The following is a 19,122-nucleotide window of genomic DNA, read 5'->3' as shown; positions in this document are numbered from 1 at the left end:
TATTCTTTCTCTTTAGGGTCTAGCCACTGCAGAAATAGATAAATAAGTGCTGACTTCCTGTAAGACGTGTCCAATGCTGGGACAAAATAAAAGGGGACACTTATAAATGATAGTGATATCATTTGAGAAAGGGTAAGTTGACACTGAATTTCATGTGTATTCACAGACCAAGCATGAAAAAGTCCCCAGCATGATCTTCATTGCGTGCTTAGAGCTGGTATTAGCTTTTCAGAGGTGAGGGTCTTTCGAAGGCTCGTTGGTCTAGGGGTATGATTCTCGCTTTGGGTGCGAGAGGTCCCGGGTTCAAATCCCGGACGAGCCCTTTCATTGGTGCTTTTTTAAAGTAGTATTGAATTATGCATTTCAAAGCCAATATCAATTTTCTCTTTGCAGTAGTGGATGAATATTTGCTAGAGTCTCATGCTTTTAACCTTGCCCTGCCTGAGCAAATAGGAAACATTTCTCTTTAAGCATTTTGCAAAAATGCTGAACTTGCATGGCATATACAAGCGTTCAGCTAGGGCTGTCTGGGAAGGTTGCATGAAAGAAATCTAAAACCAGAGGCCCTTGGAATAGCCTGTTTTGAGAAGTTTCATCACAGAAGAATCAACTGTAGACATCTGTTTCTGTATTGTAGTGGTTATCACGTTTGCCTCACACGCGAAAGGTCCCCGGTTCGAAACCGGGCAGAAACAGTTGTTATATTGTCTTGGCTGCAATGTTGAGAGGTGCCGTTTTGCCATGAAATTGTCCAGGCCCTAAAGATGGTTTCATGCAGACTCGTTCCAAGAAAGTGAATTCTCCTAAAAACACTAAAGTAATTGGCATGTGGATGTATCTGTTGATTCACAGACCTCGCTTTGAAAAGAGCCCTGCATTCTGTTCATTGCTCACCTAGAACATGCATTAACTTTGGGAATTGTTGGCACCAACAGGCATCTTAGTTTAGTGGAGTGTTTCTGGTGTTTAAGTGCAGAAGCCCTGGGCTCAATTCCTCGGTGACCCTTCTCAAGGTGATGATACAAATGCATCGTCACCTTTACGTTTAATGTCAGAATTGTTTATTTCTATTTGGTGGTGTATGAATGCTTGCAATAGTATGTTGATTTTTTCTAGCCTTGAATGAATAAAAGCAAATTACTCCTCTTTATGTATTTTTCTAATACATTGATATTTGCATCTCCTTTCCTAGCCTGCATTTTTCACTATCTTACAGGCTGTATATAATAAGTATCAATTCAGGGGCCCTTCTTCTACTCAATTCACAACTGTTCTATCCCGGCATTGATAAGCAATCTACATCTGCTTCTGTTGTATATTGGTTATCATGTTTACCTGACGTGTGAAAGCCCCATGTTTGACAGTGCGCGTTAATAAAGAGACCAATGATTTTTATTAAAAGTTGTCATGTGTTTTTGTTACCTTGCACCGGCCAAAAAGTGCCGGAAATGACTTCATTTGCAGTCACTTGAAAAGTAGGGATTCTCAAATAAATGGTAAGAGGTTGGAACAAATCTAAAGGAATGCATGGCATATCTATATGTATGTGTACGCAGGTATCCATATATAAAGATAGATAGATAGATAGATAGATAGATAGATAGATAGATAGATAGATAGATAGATAGATAGATAGATAGATAGATAGATAGATAGATAGATAGATAGATAGATAGATAGATAGATAGATAGATAGATAGATAGATAGATAGATAGATAGATAGATAGATAGATAGATAGATAGATATGGGAGAGAGAGAGCGTTAATATAAACTGAGACTTTATTTTCCATCAAGCTGTCTTTCCTTTCCTTCAGGAGCAGAATGTTCTGATCATCAGCGCTCCAAAATCTAGTGCTTGGTTGGCAAGCATCACACATTGTGATGTGTTAGCTAAGAGTTCCATGTCGTTCAGACTCATATTTTCACCTGTAGTTGTACCTTGGTGATTCAACAAAATGTGGCATCATAAGCAGCATTCTACTGCCATAGACTGGGCAGAAAAAACATTTAGAATTTCACTGAAAAAGAAAAAAAGCATACTTAGGCAGAGCTTTCTGGACAGTAAGGACATTAGAGTAAGTGATGAATAAGCACTGCTTTTGTTAATTTACATAGGCAGAACAGAGACTGCTGGGAAAAGCCTGAAATTAAAGGCACAGAAAATGCCTGCTTCTGGATAGAACACTGAGAAGGGTTGAAAGTTTTTTCTCTGACCCTGGCCACTCGTACAAGCAATCCTATGATAGTCAGAAGGACCCACCCTAAAAAGGAAGGGACAGCCATTTGGACCCTTTCCACCTTTTCTATATCTCGCCTGATCGAGCCTGATCGAGCGCTGATTGAGCGGATTAGCACATGTACTTCTCATTTTGGGAAGGTATTGCTTAGCTTGCTACCAGCAGCTCAGTTATGTTATGATGTTAGAGGCTTGCAAGGAATGCTTTAGTCCTGCATTAGGCAGTTTTTATTGCTACTTGCATTCAAGGGAAAGATAATTAGCCAGAATCTGTGACCCAGTTATTCAGCTTGGCATTCCGATTTGCGCAAAGGGAATAAGCATTTGAGAAAAAATGCAACATGTGTTTCTTATGTTGTTATGAACAGCTTTTTATTCTTTCTCTTTAGGGTCTAGCCACTGCAGAAATAGATAAATAAGTGCTGACTTCCTGTAAGACGTGTCCAATGCTGGGACAAAATAAAAGGGGACACTTATAAATGATAGTGATATCATTTGAGAAAGGGTAAGTTGACACTGAATTTCATGTGTATTCATAGACCAAGCATGAAAAAGTCCCCAGCATGATCTTCATTGCGTGCTTAGAGCTGGTATTAGCTTTTCAGAGGTGCGGGCCTTTCGAAGGCTCGTTGGTCTAGGGGTATGATTCTCGCTTTGGGTGCGAGAGGTCCCGGGTTCAAATCCCGGACGAGCCCTTTCATTGGTGCTTTTTTAAAGTAGTATTGAAGTATGCATTTCAAAGCCAATATCAATTTTCTCTTTGCAGTAGTGGATGAATATTTGCTAGAGTCTCATGCTTTTAACCTTGCCCTGCCTGAGCAAATAGGAAACATTTCTCTTTAAGCATTTTGCAAAAATGCTGAACTTGCATGGCATATACAAGCGTTCAGCTAGGGCTGTCTGGGAAGGTTGCATGAAAGAAATCTAAAACCAGAGGCCCTTGGAATAGCCTGTTTTGAGAAGTTTCATCACAGAAGAATCAACTGTAGACATCTGTTTCTGTAGTGTAGTGGTTATCACGTTTGCCTCACACGCGAAAGGTCCCCGGTTCGAAACCGGGCAGAAACAGTTGTTATATTGTCTTGGCTGCAATGTTGAGAGGTGCCGTTTTGCCATGAAATTGTCCAGGCCCTGAAGATGGTTTCATGCAGACTCGTTCCAAGAAAGTGAATTCTCTTAAAAACACTAAAGTAATTGGCATGTGGATGTATCTGTTGATTCACAGACCTCGCTTTGAAAAGAGCCCTGCATTCTGTTCATTGCTCACCTAGAACATGCATTAACTTTGGGAATTGTTGGCACCAACAGGCATCTTAGTTTAGTGGAGTGTTTCTGGTGTTTAAGTGCAGAAGCCCTGGGCTCAATTCCTCGGTGACCCTTCTCAAGGTGATGATACAAATGCATCGTCACCTTTACGTTTAATGTCAGAATTGTTTATTTCGATTTGGTGGTGTATGAATGCTTGCAATAGTATGTTGATTTTTTCTAGCCTTGAATGAATAAAAGCAAATCACTCCTCTTTATGTATTTTTCTAATACATTGATATTTGCATCTCCTTTCCTAGCCTGCATTTTTCACTATCTTACAGGCTGTATATAATAAGTATCAATTCAGGGGCCCTTCTTCTACTCAATTCACAACTGTTCTATCCCGGCATTGATAAGCAATCTACATCTGCTTTTGTTGTATATTGGTTATCATGTTTACCTGACGTGTGAAAGCCCCATGTTTGACAGTGCGCGTTAATAAAGAGACCAATGATTTTCATTAAAAGTTGTCATGTGTTTTTGTTACCTTGCACCGGCCAAAAAGTGCCGGAAATGACTTCATTTGCAGTCACTTGAAAAGTAGGGATTCTCAAATAAATGGTAAGAGGTTGGAACAAATCTAAAGGAATGCATGGCATATCTATATGTATGTGTACGCAGGTATCCATATATAAAGATAGATAGATAGATAGATAGATAGATAGATAGATAGATAGATAGATAGATAGATAGATAGATAGATAGATAGATAGATAGATAGATAGATAGATAGATAGATAGATAGATAGATAGATAGATAGATAGATAGATAGATAGATATTGGGAGAGAGAGAGCGTTAATATAAACTGAGACTTTATTTTCCATCAAGCTGTCTTTCCTTTCCTTCAGGAGCAGAATGTTCTGATCATCAGCGCTCCAGAATCTAGTGCTTGGTTGGCAAGCATCACACATTGTGATGTGTTAGCTAAGAGTTCCATGTCGTTCAGACTCATATATTCCTCTGTAGTTGTACCTTGGGGATTCAACAAAATGTGGCATCATAAGCAGCATTCTACTGCCATAGACTGGGCGGAAAAAACATTTAGAATTTCACTGAAAAAGAAAAAAAGCATACTTAGGCAGAGCTTTCTGGACAGTAAGACCATTAGAGTAAGTGATGAATAAGCACTGCTTTTGTTAATTTACATAGGCAGAACAGAGACTGCTGGGAAAAGCCTGAAATTAAAGGCACAGAAAATGCCTGCTTCTGGATAGAACACTGAGAAGGGTTGAAAGTTTTTTTCTGACCCTGGCCACTCTTACAAGCAATCCTATGATAGTCAGAAGGACCCACCCTAAAAAGGAAGGGACAGCCATTTGGACCCTTTCCACCTTTTCTATATCTCGCCTGATCTCGCCTGATCGAGCGCTGATTGAGCGGATTAGCACATGTACTTCTCATTTTGGGAAGGTATTGCTTAGCTTGCTACCAGCAGCTCAGTTATGTTATGATGTTAGAGGCTTGCAAGGAATGCTCTAGTCCTGCATTAGGCAGTTTTTATTGCTACTTGCATTCAAGGGAAAGATAATTAGCCAGAATCTGTGACCCAGTTATTCAGCTTGGCATTCCGATTTGCACAAAGGGAATAAGCATTTGAGAAAAAATGCAACATGTGTTTCTTATGTTGTTATGAACAGCTTTTTATTCTTTCTCTTTAGGGTCTAGCCACTGCAGAAATAGATAAATAAGTGCTGACTTCCTGTAAGACGTGTCCAATGCTGGGACAAAATAAAAGGGGACACTTATAAATGATAGTGATATCATTTGAGAAAGGGTAAGTTGACACTGAATTTCATGTGTATTCACAGACCAAGCATGAAAAAGTCCCCAGCATGATCTTCATTGCGTGCTTAGAGCTGGTATTAGCTTTTCAGAGGTGAGGGTCTTTCGAAGGCTCGTTGGTCTAGGGGTATGATTCTCGCTTTGGGTGCGAGAGGTCCCGGGTTCAAATCCCGGACGAGCCCTTTCATTGGTGCTTTTTTAAAGTAGTATTGAATTATGCATTTCAAAGCCAATATCAATTTTCTCTTTGCAGTAGTGGATGAATATTTGCTAGAGTCTCATGCTTTTAACCTTGCCCTGCCTGAGCAAATAGGAAACATTTCTCTTTAAGCATTTTGCAAAAATGCTGAACTTGCATGGCATATACAAGCGTTCAGCTAGGGCTGTCTGGGAAGGTTGCATGAAAGAAATCTAAAACCAGAGGCCCTTGGAATAGCCTGTTTTGAGAAGTTTCATCACAGAAGAATCAACTGTAGACATCTGTTTCTGTATTGTAGTGGTTATCACGTTTGCCTCACACGCGAAAGGTCCCCGGTTCGAAACCGGGCAGAAACAGTTGTTATATTGTCTTGGCTGCAATGTTGAGAGGTGCCGTTTTGCCATGAAATTGTCCAGGCCCTGAAGATGGTTTCATGCAGACTCGTTCCAAGAAAGTGAATTCTCCTAAAAACACTAAAGTAATTGGCATGTGGATGTATCTGTTGATTCACAGACCTCGCTTTGAAAAGAGCCCTGCATTCTGTTCATTGCTCACCTAGAACATGCATTAACTTTGGGAATTGTTGGCACCAACAGGCATCTTAGTTTAGTGGAGTGTTTCTGGTGTTTAAGTGCAGAAGCCCTGGGCTCAATTCCTCGGTGACCCTTCTCAAGGTGATGATACAAATGCATCGTCACCTTTACGTTTAATGTCAGAATTGTTTATTTCTATTTGGTGGTGTATGAATGCTTGCAATAGTATGTTGATTTTTTCTAGCCTTGAATGAATAAAAGCAAATCACTCCTCTTTATGTATTTTTCTAATACATTGATATTTGCATCTCCTTTCCTAGCCTGCATTTTTCACTATCTTACAGGCTGTATATAATAAGTATCAATTCAGGGGCCCTTCTTCTACTCAATTCACAACTGTTCTATCCCGGCATTGATAAGCAATCTACATCTGCTTCTGTTGTATATTGGTTATCATGTTTACCTGACGTGTGAAAGCCCCATGTTTGACAGTGCGCGTTAATAAAGAGACCAATGATTTTTATTAAAAGTTGTCATGTGTTTTTGTTACCTTGCACCGGCCAAAAAGTGCCGGAAATGACTTCATTTGCAGTCACTTGAAAAGTAGGGATTCTCAAATAAATGGTAAGAGGTTGGAACAAATCTAAAGGAATGCATGGCATATCTATATGTATGTGTACGCAGGTATCCATATATAAAGATAGATAGATAGATAGATAGATAGATAGATAGATAGATAGATAGATAGATAGATAGATAGATAGATAGATAGATAGATAGATAGATAGATAGATAGATAGATAGATAGATAGATAGATAGATAGATAGATAGATAGATAGATAGATAGATAGATAGATAGATAGATAGATAGATAGATAGATAGATATTGGGAGAGAGAGAGCGTTAATATAAACTGAGACTTTATTTTCCATCAAGCTGTCTTTCCTTTCCTTCAGGAGCAGAATGTTCTGATCATCAGCGCTCCAAAATCTAGTGCTTGGTTGGCAAGCATCACACATTGTGATGTGTTAGCTAAGAGTTCCATGTCGTTCAGACTCATATTTTCACCTGTAGTTGTACCTTGGTGATTCAACAAAATGTGGCATCATAAGCAGCATTCTACTGCCATAGACTGGGCAGAAAAAACATTTAGAATTTCACTGAAAAAGAAAAAAAGCATACTTAGGCAGAGCTTTCTGGACAGTAAGGACATTAGAGTAAGTGATGAATAAGCACTGCTTTTGTTAATTTACATAGGCAGAACAGAGACTGCTGGGAAAAGCCTGAAATTAAAGGCACAGAAAATGCCTGCTTCTGGATAGAACACTGAGAAGGGTTGAAAGTTTTTTCTCTGACCCTGGCCACTCGTACAAGCAATCCTATGATAGTCAGAAGGACCCACCCTAAAAAGGAAGGGACAGCCATTTGGACCCTTTCCACCTTTTCTATATCTCGCCTGATCGAGCGCTGATTGAGCGGATTAGCACATGTACTTCTCATTTTGGGAAGGTATTGCTTAGCTTGCTACCAGCAGCTCAGTTATGTTATGATGTTAGAGGCTTGCAAGGAATGCTTTAGTCCTGCATTAGGCAGTTTTTATTGCTACTTGCATTCAAGGGAAAGATAATTAGCCAGAATCTGTGACCCAGTTATTCAGCTTGGCATTCCGATTTGCGCAAAGGGAATAAGCATTTGAGAAAAAATGCAACATGTGTTTCTTATGTTGTTATGAACAGCTTTTTATTCTTTCTCTTTAGGGTCTAGCCACTGCAGAAATAGATAAATAAGTGCTGACTTCCTGTAAGACGTGTCCAATGCTGGGACAAAATAAAAGGGGACACTTATAAATGATAGTGATATCATTTGAGAAAGGGTAAGTTGACACTGAATTTCATGTGTATTCATAGACCAAGCATGAAAAAGTCCCCAGCATGATCTTCATTGCGTGCTTAGAGCTGGTATTAGCTTTTCAGAGGTGCGGGCCTTTCGAAGGCTCGTTGGTCTAGGGGTATGATTCTCGCTTTGGGTGCGAGAGGTCCCGGGTTCAAATCCCGGACGAGCCCTTTCATTGGTGCTTTTTTAAAGTAGTATTGAAGTATGCATTTCAAAGCCAATATCAATTTTCTCTTTGCAGTAGTGGATGAATATTTGCTAGAGTCTCATGCTTTTAACCTTGCCCTGCCTGAGCAAATAGGAAACATTTCTCTTTAAGCATTTTGCAAAAATGCTGAACTTGCATGGCATATACAAGCGTTCAGCTAGGGCTGTCTGGGAAGGTTGCATGAAAGAAATCTAAAACCAGAGGCCCTTGGAATAGCCTGTTTTGAGAAGTTTCATCACAGAAGAATCAACTGTAGACATCTGTTTCTGTAGTGTAGTGGTTATCACGTTTGCCTCACACGCGAAAGGTCCCCGGTTCGAAACCGGGCAGAAACAGTTGTTATATTGTCTTGGCTGCAATGTTGAGAGGTGCCGTTTTGCCATGAAATTGTCCAGGCCCTGAAGATGGTTTCATGCAGACTCGTTCCAAGAAAGTGAATTCTCTTAAAAACACTAAAGTAATTGGCATGTGGATGTATCTGTTGATTCACAGACCTCGCTTTGAAAAGAGCCCTGCATTCTGTTCATTGCTCACCTAGAACATGCATTAACTTTGGGAATTGTTGGCACCAACAGGCATCTTAGTTTAGTGGAGTGTTTCTGGTGTTTAAGTGCAGAAGCCCTGGGCTCAATTCCTCGGTGACCCTTCTCAAGGTGATGATACAAATGCATCGTCACCTTTACGTTTAATGTCAGAATTGTTTATTTCGATTTGGTGGTGTATGAATGCTTGCAATAGTATGTTGATTTTTTCTAGCCTTGAATGAATAAAAGCAAATCACTCCTCTTTATGTATTTTTCTAATACATTGATATTTGCATCTCCTTTCCTAGCCTGCATTTTTCACTATCTTACAGGCTGTATATAATAAGTATCAATTCAGGGGCCCTTCTTCTACTCAATTCACAACTGTTCTATCCCGGCATTGATAAGCAATCTACATCTGCTTTTGTTGTATATTGGTTATCATGTTTACCTGACGTGTGAAAGCCCCATGTTTGACAGTGCGCGTTAATAAAGAGACCAATGATTTTCATTAAAAGTTGTCATGTGTTTTTGTTACCTTGCACCGGCCAAAAAGTGCCGGAAATGACTTCATTTGCAGTCACTTGAAAAGTAGGGATTCTCAAATAAATGGTAAGAGGTTGGAACAAATCTAAAGGAATGCATGGCATATCTATATGTATGTGTACGCAGGTATCCATATATAAAGATAGATAGATAGATAGATAGATAGATAGATAGATAGATAGATAGATAGATAGATAGATAGATAGATAGATAGATAGATAGATAGATAGATAGATAGATAGATAGATAGATAGATAGATAGATAGATAGATAGATAGATAGATATTGGGAGAGAGAGAGCGTTAATATAAACTGAGACTTTATTTTCCATCAAGCTGTCTTTCCTTTCCTTCAGGAGCAGAATGTTCTGATCATCAGCGCTCCAGAATCTAGTGCTTGGTTGGCAAGCATCACACATTGTGATGTGTTAGCTAAGAGTTCCATGTCGTTCAGACTCATATATTCCTCTGTAGTTGTACCTTGGGGATTCAACAAAATGTGGCATCATAAGCAGCATTCTACTGCCATAGACTGGGCGGAAAAAACATTTAGAATTTCACAGAAAAAGAAAAAAAGCATACTTAGGCAGAGCTTTCTGGACAGTAAGACCATTAGAGTAAGTGATGAATAAGCACTGCTTTTGTTAATTTACATAGGCAGAACAGAGACTGCTGGGAAAAGCCTGAAATTAAAGGCACAGAAAATGCCTGCTTCTGGATAGAACACTGAGAAGGGTTGAAAGTTTTTTTCTGACCCTGGCCACTCTTACAAGCAATCCTATGATAGTCAGAAGGACCCACCCTAAAAAGGAAGGGACAGCCATTTGGACCCTTTCCACCTTTTCTATATCTCGCCTGATCTCGCCTGATCGAGCGCTGATTGAGCGGATTAGCACATGTACTTCTCATTTTGGGAAGGTATTGCTTAGCTTGCTACCAGCAGCTCAGTTATGTTATGATGTTAGAGGCTTGCAAGGAATGCTCTAGTCCTGCATTAGGCAGTTTTTATTGCTACTTGCATTCAAGGGAAAGATAATTAGCCAGAATCTGTGACCCAGTTATTCAGCTTGGCATTCCGATTTGCACAAAGGGAATAAGCATTTGAGAAAAAATGCAACATGTGTTTCTTATGTTGTTATGAACAGCTTTTTATTCTTTCTCTTTAGGGTCTAGCCACTGCAGAAATAGATAAATAAGTGCTGACTTCCTGTAAGACGTGTCCAATGCTGGGACAAAATAAAAGGGGACACTTATAAATGATAGTGATATCATTTGAGAAAGGGTAAGTTGACACTGAATTTCATGTGTATTCACAGACCAAGCATGAAAAAGTCCCCAGCATGATCTTCATTGCGTGCTTAGAGCTGGTATTAGCTTTTCAGAGGTGAGGGTCTTTCGAAGGCTCGTTGGTCTAGGGGTATGATTCTCGCTTTGGGTGCGAGAGGTCCCGGGTTCAAATCCCGGACGAGCCCTTTCATTGGTGCTTTTTTAAAGTAGTATTGAATTATGCATTTCAAAGCCAATATCAATTTTCTCTTTGCAGTAGTGGATGAATATTTGCTAGAGTCTCATGCTTTTAACCTTGCCCTGCCTGAGCAAATAGGAAACATTTCTCTTTAAGCATTTTGCAAAAATGCTGAACTTGCATGGCATATACAAGCGTTCAGCTAGGGCTGTCTGGGAAGGTTGCATGAAAGAAATCTAAAACCAGAGGCCCTTGGAATAGCCTGTTTTGAGAAGTTTCATCACAGAAGAATCAACTGTAGACATCTGTTTCTGTATTGTAGTGGTTATCACGTTTGCCTCACACGCGAAAGGTCCCCGGTTCGAAACCGGGCAGAAACAGTTGTTATATTGTCTTGGCTGCAATGTTGAGAGGTGCCGTTTTGCCATGAAATTGTCCAGGCCCTGAAGATGGTTTCATGCAGACTCGTTCCAAGAAAGTGAATTCTCCTAAAAACACTAAAGTAATTGGCATGTGGATGTATCTGTTGATTCACAGACCTCGCTTTGAAAAGAGCCCTGCATTCTGTTCATTGCTCACCTAGAACATGCATTAACTTTGGGAATTGTTGGCACCAACAGGCATCTTAGTTTAGTGGAGTGTTTCTGGTGTTTAAGTGCAGAAGCCCTGGGCTCAATTCCTCGGTGACCCTTCTCAAGGTGATGATACAAATGCATCGTCACCTTTACGTTTAATGTCAGAATTGTTTATTTCTATTTGGTGGTGTATGAATGCTTGCAATAGTATGTTGATTTTTTCTAGCCTTGAATGAATAAAAGCAAATCACTCCTCTTTATGTATTTTTCTAATACATTGATATTTGCATCTCCTTTCCTAGCCTGCATTTTTCACTATCTTACAGGCTGTATATAATAAGTATCAATTCAGGGGCCCTTCTTCTACTCAATTCACAACTGTTCTATCCCGGCATTGATAAGCAATCTACATCTGCTTCTGTTGTATATTGGTTATCATGTTTACCTGACGTGTGAAAGCCCCATGTTTGACAGTGCGCGTTAATAAAGAGACCAATGATTTTTATTAAAAGTTGTCATGTGTTTTTGTTACCTTGCACCGGCCAAAAAGTGCCGGAAATGACTTCATTTGCAGTCACTTGAAAAGTAGGGATTCTCAAATAAATAGTAAGAGGTTGGAACAAATCTAAAGGAATGCATGGCATATCTATATGTATGTGTACGCAGGTATCCATATATAATAGATAGATAGATAGATAGATAGATAGATAGATAGATAGATAGATAGATAGATAGATAGATAGATAGATAGATAGATAGATAGATAGATAGATAGATAGATAGATAGATAGATAGATAGATAGATAGATAGATAGATAGATAGATAGATAGATAGATAGATAGATAGATAGATATTGGGAGAGAGAGAGCGTTAATATAAACTGAGACTTTATTTTCCATCAAGCTGTCTTTCCTTTCCTTCAGGAGCAGAATGTTCTGATCATCAGCGCTCCAAAATCTAGTGCTTGGTTGGCAAGCATCACACATTGTGATGTGTTAGCTAAGAGTTCCATGTCGTTCAGACTCATATATTCACCTGTAGTTGTACCTTGGTGATTCAACAAAATGTGGCATCATAAGCAGCATTCTACTGCCATAGACTGGGCAGAAAAAACATTTAGAATTTCACTGAAAAAGAAAAAAAGCATACTTAGGCAGAGCTTTCTGGACAGTAAGGACATTAGAGTAAGTGATGAATAAGCACTGCTTTTGTTAATTTACATAGGCAGAACAGAGACTGCTGGGAAAAGCCTGAAATTAAAGGCACAGAAAATGCCTGCTTCTGGATAGAACACTGAGAAGGGTTGAAAGTTTTTTCTCTGACCCTGGCCACTCGTACAAGCAATCCTATGATAGTCAGAAGGACCCACCCTAAAAAGGAAGGGACAGCCATTTGGACCCTTTCCACCTTTTCTATATCTCGCCTGATCGAGCCTGATCGAGCGCTGATTGAGCGGATTAGCACATGTACTTCTCATTTTGGGAAGGTATTGCTTAGCTTGCTACCAGCAGCTCAGTTATGTTATGATGTTAGAGGCTTGCAAGGAATGCTTTAGTCCTGCATTAGGCAGTTTTTATTGCTACTTGCATTCAAGGGAAAGATAATTAGCCAGAATCTGTGACCCAGTTATTCAGCTTGGCATTCCGATTTGCGCAAAGGGAATAAGCATTTGAGAAAAAATGCAACATGTGTTTCTTATGTTGTTATGAACAGCTTTTTATTCTTTCTCTTTAGGGTCTAGCCACTGCAGAAATAGATAAATAAGTGCTGACTTCCTGTAAGACGTGTCCAATGCTGGGACAAAATAAAAGGGGACACTTATAAATGATAGTGATATCATTTGAGAAAGGGTAAGTTGACACTGAATTTCATGTGTATTCATAGACCAAGCATGAAAAAGTCCCCAGCATGATCTTCATTGTGTGCTTAGAGCTGGTATTAGCTTTTCAGAGGTGAGGGTCTTTCGAAGGCTCGTTGGTCTAGGGGTATGATTCTCGCTTTGGGTGCGAGAGGTCCCGGGTTCAAATCCCGGACGAGCCCTTTCATTGGTGCTTTTTTAAAGTAGTATTGAAGTATGCATTTCAAAGCCAATATCAATTTTCTCTTTGCAGTAGTGGATGAATATTTGCTAGAGTCTCATGCTTTTAACCTTGCCCTGCCTGAGCAAATAGGAAACATTTCTCTTTAAGCATTTTGCAAAAATGCTGAACTTGCATGGCATATACAAGCGTTCAGCTAGGGCTGTCTGGGAAGGTTGCATGAAAGAAATCTAAAACCAGAGGCCCTTGGAATAGCCTGTTTTGAGAAGTTTCATCACAGAAGAATCAACTGTAGACATCTGTTTCTGTAGTGTAGTGGTTATCACGTTTGCCTCACACGCGAAAGGTCCCCGGTTCGAAACCGGGCAGAAACAGTTGTTATATTGTCTTGGCTGCAATGTTGAGAGGTGCCGTTTTGCCATGAAATTGTCCAGGCCCTGAAGATGGTTTCATGCAGACTCGTTCCAAGAAAGTGAATTCTCTTAAAAACACTAAAGTAATTGGCATGTGGATGTATCTGTTGATTCACAGACCTCGCTTTGAAAAGAGCCCTGCATTCTGTTCATTGCTCACCTAGAACATGCATTAACTTTGGGAATTGTTGGCACCAACAGGCATCTTAGTTTAGTGGAGTGTTTCTGGTGTTTAAGTGCAGAAGCCCTGGGCTCAATTCCTCGGTGACCCTTCTCAAGGTGATGATACAAATGCATCGTCACCTTTACGTTTAATGTCAGAATTGTTTATTTCGATTTGGTGGTTTATGAATGCTTGCAATAGTATGTTGATTTTTTCTAGCCTTGAATGAATAAAAGCAAATCACTCCTCTTTATGTATTTTTCTAATACATTGATATTTGCATCTCCTTTCCTAGCCTGCATTTTTCACTATCTTACAGGCTGTATATAATAAGTATCAATTCAGGGGCCCTTCTTCTACTCAATTCACAACTGTTCTATCCCGGCATTGATAAGCAATCTACATCTGCTTTTGTTGTATATTGGTTATCATGTTTACCTGACGTGTGAAAGCCCCATGTTTGACAGTGCGCGTTAATAAAGAGACCAATAATTTTCATTAAAAGTTGTCATGTGTTTTTGTTACCTTGCACCGGCCAAAAAGTGCCGGAAATGACTTCATTTGCAGTCACTTGAAAAGTAGGGATTCTCAAATAAATGGTAAGAGGTTGGAACAAATCTAAAGGAATGCATGGCATATCTATATGTATGTGTACGCAGGTATCCATATATAAAGATAGATAGATAGATAGATAGATAGATAGATAGATAGATAGATAGATAGATAGATAGATAGATAGATAGATAGATAGATAGATAGATAGATAGATAGATAGATAGATAGATAGATAGATAGATAGATAGATAGATAGATAGATAGATAGATAGATAGATAGATAGATAGATAGATAGATAGATAGATAGATAGATAGATAGATATTGGGAGAGAGAGAGCGTTAATATAAACTGAGACTTTATTTTCCATCAAGCTGTCTTTCCTTTCCTTCAGGAGCAGAATGTTCTGATCATCAGCGCTCCAGAATCTAGTGCTTGGTTGGCAAGCATCACACATTGTGATGTGTTAGCTAAGAGTTCCATGTCGTTCAGACTCATATATTCCTCTGTAGTTGTACCTTGGTGATTCAACAAAATGTGGCATCATAAGCAGCATTCTACTGCCATAGACTGGGCAGAAAAAACATTTAGAATTTCACTGAAAAAGAAAAAAAGCATACTTAGGCAGAGCTTTCTGGACAGTAAGGACATTAGAGTAAGTGATGAATAAGCACTGCTTTTGTTAATTTACATAGGCAGAACAGAGACTGCTGGGAAAAGCCTGAAATTAAAGGCACAGAAAATGCCTGCTTCTGGATAGAACACTGAGAAGGGTTGAAAGTTTTTTCTCTGACCCTGGCCACTCGTACAAGCAATCCTATGATAGTCAGAAGGACCCACCCTAAAAAGGAAGGGACAGCCATTTGGACCCTTTCCACCTTTTCTATATCTCGCCTGATCGAGCCTGATCGAGCGCTGATTGAGCGAATTAGCACATGTACTTTTCATTTTGGGAAGGTATTGCTTAGCTTGCTACCAGCAGCTCAGTTATGTTATGATGTTAGAGGCTTGCAAGGAATGCTTTAGTCCTGCATTAGGCTGTTTTTATTGCTACTTGCATTCAAGGGAAAGATAATTAGCCAGAATCTGTGACCCAGTTATTCAGCTTGGCATTCCGATTTGCACAAAGGGAATAAGCATTTGAGAAAAAATGCAACATGTGTTTCTTATGTTGTTATGAACAGCTTTTTATTCTTTCTCTTTAGGGTCTAGCCACTGCAGAAATAGATAAATAAGTGCTGACTTCCTGTAAGACGTGTCCAATGCTGGGACAAAATAAAAGGGGACACTTATAAATGATAGTGATATCATTTGAGAAAGGGTAAGTTGACACTGAATTTCATGTGTATTCACAGACCAAGCATGAAAAAGTCCCCAGCATGATCTTCATTGCGTGCTTAGAGCTGGTATTAGCTTTTCAGAGGTGCGGGTCTTTCGAAGGCTCGTTGGTCTAGGGGTATGATTCTCGCTTTGGGTGCGAGAGGTCCCGGGTTCAAATCCCGGATGAGCCCTTTCATTGGTGCTTTTTTAAAGTAGTATTGAAGTATGCATTTCAAAGCCAATATCAATTTTCTCTTTGCAGTAGTGGATGAATATTTGCTAGAGTCTCATGCTTTTAACCTTGCCCTGCCTGAGCAAATAGGAAACATTTCTCTTTAAGCATTTTGCAAAAATGCTGAACTTGCATGGCATATACAAGCGTTCAGCTAGGGCTGTCTGGGAAGGTTGCATGAAAGAAATCTAAAACCAGAGGCCCTTGGAATAGCCTGTTTTGAGAAGTTTCATCACAGAAGAATCAACTGTAGACATCTGTTTCTGTAGTGTAGTGGTTATCACGTTTGCCTCACACGCGAAAGGTCCCCGGTTCGAAACTGGGCAGAAACAGTTGTTATATTGTCTTGGCTGCAATGTTGAGAGGTGCCGTTTTGCCATGAAATTGTCCAGGCCCTGAAGATGGTTTCATGCAGACTCGTTCCAAGAAAGTGAATTCTCTTAAAAACACTAAAGTAATTGGCATGTGGATGTATCTGTTGATTCACAGACCTCGCTTTGAAAAGAGCCCTGCATTCTGTTCATTGCTCACCTAGAACATGCATTAACTTTGGGAATTGTTGGCACCAACAGGCATCTTAGTTTAGTGGAGTGTTTCTGGTGTTTAAGTGCAGAAGCCCTGGGCTCAATTCCTCGGTGACCCTTCTCAAGGTGATGATACAAATGCATCGTCACCTTTACGTTTAATGTCAGAATTGTTTATTTCGATTTGGTGGTGTATGAATGCTTGCAATAGTATGTTGATTTTTTCTAGCCTTGAATGAATATAAGCAAATCACTCCTCTTTATGTATTTTTCTAATACATTGATATTTGCATCTCCTTTCCTAGCCTGCATTTTTCACTATCTTACAGGCTGTATATAATAAGTATCAATTCAGGGGCCCTTCTTCTACTCAATTCACAACTGTTCTATCCCGGCATTGATAAGCAATCTACATCTGCTTTTGTTGTATATTGGTTATCATGTTTACCTGACGTGTGAAAGCCCCATGTTTGACAGTGCGCGTTAATAAAGAGACCAATGATTTTCATTAAAAGTTGTCATGTGTTTTTGTTACCTTGCACCGGCCAAAAAGTGCCGGAAATGACTTCATTTGCAGTCACTTGAAAAGTAGGGATTCTCAAATAAATGGTAAGAGGTTGGAACAAATCTAAAGGAATGCATGGCATATCTATATGTATGTGTACGCAGGTATCCATATATAAAGATAGATAGATAGATAGATAGATAGATAGATAGATAGATAGATAGATAGATAGATAGATAGATAGATAGATAGATAGATAGATAGATAGATAGATAGATAGATAGATAGATAGATAGATAGATAGATAGATAGATAGATAGATAGATAGATAGATAGATAGATATGGGAGAGAGAGAGCGTTAATATAAACTGAGACTTTATTTTCCATCAAGCTGTCTTTCCTTTCCTTCAGGAGCAGAATGTTCTGATCATCAGCGCTCCAGAATCTAGTGCTTGATTGGCAAGCATCACACATTGTGATGTGTTAGCTAAGAGTTCCATGTCGTTCAGACTCATATATTCCTCTGTAGTTGTACCTTGGGGATTCAACAAAATGTGGCATCATAAGCAGCATTCTACTGCCATAGACTGGGCGGAAAAAACATTTAGAATTTCACTGAAAAAGAAAAAAAGCATACTTAGGCAGAGCTTTCTGGACAGTAAGACCATTAGAGTAAGTGATGAATAAGCACTGCTTTTGTTAATTTACATAGGCAGAACAGAGACTGCTGGGAAAAGCCTGAAATTAAAGGCACAGAAAATGCCTGCTTCTGGATAGAACACTGAGAAGGGTTGAAAGTTTTTTTCTGACCCTGGCCACTCTTACAAGCAATCCTATGATAGTCAGAAGGACCCACCCTAAAAAGGAAGGGACAGCCATTTGGACCCTTTCCACCTTTTCTATATCTCGCCTGATCTCGCCTGATCGAGCGCTGATTGAGCGGATTAGCACATGTACTTCTCATTTTGGGAAGGTATTGCTTAGCTTGCTACCAGCAGCTCAGTTATGTTATGATGTTAGAGGCTTGCAAGGAATGCTCTAGTCCTGCATTAGGCAGTTTTTATTGCTACTTGCATTCAAGGGAAAGATAATTAGCCAGAATCTGTGACCCAGTTATTCAGCTTGGCATTCCGATTTGCACAAAGGGAATAAGCATTTGAGAAAAAATGCAACATGCGTTTCTTATGTTGTTATGAACAGCTTTTTATTCTTTCTCTTTAGGGTCTAGCCACTGCAGAAATAGATAAATAAGTGCTGACTTCCTGTAAGACGTGTCCAATGCTGGGACAAAATAAAAGGGGACACTTATAAATGATAGTGATATCATTTGAGAAAGGGTAAGTTGACACTGAATTTCATGTGTATTCACAGACCAAGCATGAAAAAGTCCCCAGCATGATCTTCATTGCGTGCTTAGAGCTGGTATTAGCTTTTCAGAGGTGAGGGTCTTTCGAAGGCTCGTTGGTCTAGGGGTATGATTCTCGCTTTGGGTGCGAGAGGTCCCGGGTTCAAATCCCGGACGAGCCCTTTCATTGGTGCTTTTTTAAAGTAGTATTGAATTATGCATTTCAAAGCCAATATCAATTTTCTCTTTGCAGTAGTGGATGAATATTTGCTAGAGTCTCATGCTTTTAACCTTGCCCTGCCTGAGCAAATAGGAAACATTTCTCTTTAAGCATTTTGCAAAAATGCTGAACTTGCATGGCATATACAAGCGTTCAGCTAGGGCTGTCTGGGAAGGTTGCATGAAAGAAATCTAAAACCAGAGGCCCTTGGAATAGCCTGTTTTGAGAAGTTTCATCACAGAAGAATCAACTGTAGACATCTGTTTCTGTATTGTAGTGGTTATCACGTTTGCCTCACACGCGAAAGGTCCCCGGTTCGAAACCGGGCAGAAACAGTTGTTATATTGTCTTGGCTGCAATGTTGAGAGGTGCCGTTTTGCCATGAAATTGTCCAGGCCCTGAAGATGGTTTCATGCAGACTCGTTCCAAGAAAGTGAATTCTCCTAAAAACACTAAAGTAATTGGCATGTGGATGTATCTGTTGATTCACAGACCTCGCTTTGAAAAGAGCCCTGCATTCTGTTCATTGCTC

General features: G+C 39.6%; 11 non-coding genes across 11 annotated transcripts; all 11 read left to right on the top strand.

Moving 5' to 3' along the window:
• Positions 1–250: 250 nt before the first annotated feature.
• On the top strand, positions 251–322 carry TRNAP-UGG (transfer RNA proline (anticodon UGG)). Its single transcript has one exon. It is a non-coding gene; the product is annotated as a tRNA-Pro (tRNA).
• A 2,539-nt stretch (positions 323–2,861) lies between these two features.
• Positions 2,862–2,933, top strand: TRNAP-UGG (transfer RNA proline (anticodon UGG)). Its single transcript has one exon. It is a non-coding gene; the product is annotated as a tRNA-Pro (tRNA).
• Positions 2,934–3,233: 300 nt separating this feature from the next.
• On the top strand, positions 3,234–3,306 carry TRNAV-CAC (transfer RNA valine (anticodon CAC)). Its single transcript has one exon. It is a non-coding gene; the product is annotated as a tRNA-Val (tRNA).
• A 2,134-nt stretch (positions 3,307–5,440) lies between these two features.
• On the top strand, positions 5,441–5,512 carry TRNAP-UGG (transfer RNA proline (anticodon UGG)). The gene has a single exon. It is a non-coding gene; the product is annotated as a tRNA-Pro (tRNA).
• Positions 5,513–8,054: 2,542 nt separating this feature from the next.
• TRNAP-UGG (transfer RNA proline (anticodon UGG)) lies at positions 8,055–8,126 on the top strand. The gene has a single exon. It is a non-coding gene; the product is annotated as a tRNA-Pro (tRNA).
• A 300-nt stretch (positions 8,127–8,426) lies between these two features.
• TRNAV-CAC (transfer RNA valine (anticodon CAC)) lies at positions 8,427–8,499 on the top strand. The gene has a single exon. It is a non-coding gene; the product is annotated as a tRNA-Val (tRNA).
• A 2,134-nt stretch (positions 8,500–10,633) lies between these two features.
• TRNAP-UGG (transfer RNA proline (anticodon UGG)) lies at positions 10,634–10,705 on the top strand. The gene has a single exon. It is a non-coding gene; the product is annotated as a tRNA-Pro (tRNA).
• A 2,537-nt stretch (positions 10,706–13,242) lies between these two features.
• TRNAP-UGG (transfer RNA proline (anticodon UGG)) lies at positions 13,243–13,314 on the top strand. The gene has a single exon. It is a non-coding gene; the product is annotated as a tRNA-Pro (tRNA).
• Positions 13,315–13,614: 300 nt separating this feature from the next.
• On the top strand, positions 13,615–13,687 carry TRNAV-CAC (transfer RNA valine (anticodon CAC)). The gene has a single exon. It is a non-coding gene; the product is annotated as a tRNA-Val (tRNA).
• A 2,195-nt stretch (positions 13,688–15,882) lies between these two features.
• Positions 15,883–15,954, top strand: TRNAP-UGG (transfer RNA proline (anticodon UGG)). Its single transcript has one exon. It is a non-coding gene; the product is annotated as a tRNA-Pro (tRNA).
• Positions 15,955–18,480: 2,526 nt separating this feature from the next.
• TRNAP-UGG (transfer RNA proline (anticodon UGG)) lies at positions 18,481–18,552 on the top strand. The gene has a single exon. It is a non-coding gene; the product is annotated as a tRNA-Pro (tRNA).
• The last annotated feature ends 570 nt before the right edge of the window (positions 18,553–19,122 follow it).

The sequence above is a fragment of the Lissotriton vulgaris genome, unplaced genomic scaffold (genome assembly GCF_964263255.1).
Source record: "Lissotriton vulgaris unplaced genomic scaffold, aLisVul1.2 SCAFFOLD_1851, whole genome shotgun sequence".
NCBI classification, from domain to species: domain Eukaryota; kingdom Metazoa; phylum Chordata; class Amphibia; order Caudata; family Salamandridae; genus Lissotriton; species Lissotriton vulgaris.
Note: the sequence above shows the minus strand (reverse complement) of the source record. Positions and strands in the feature narration are given on the sequence as shown.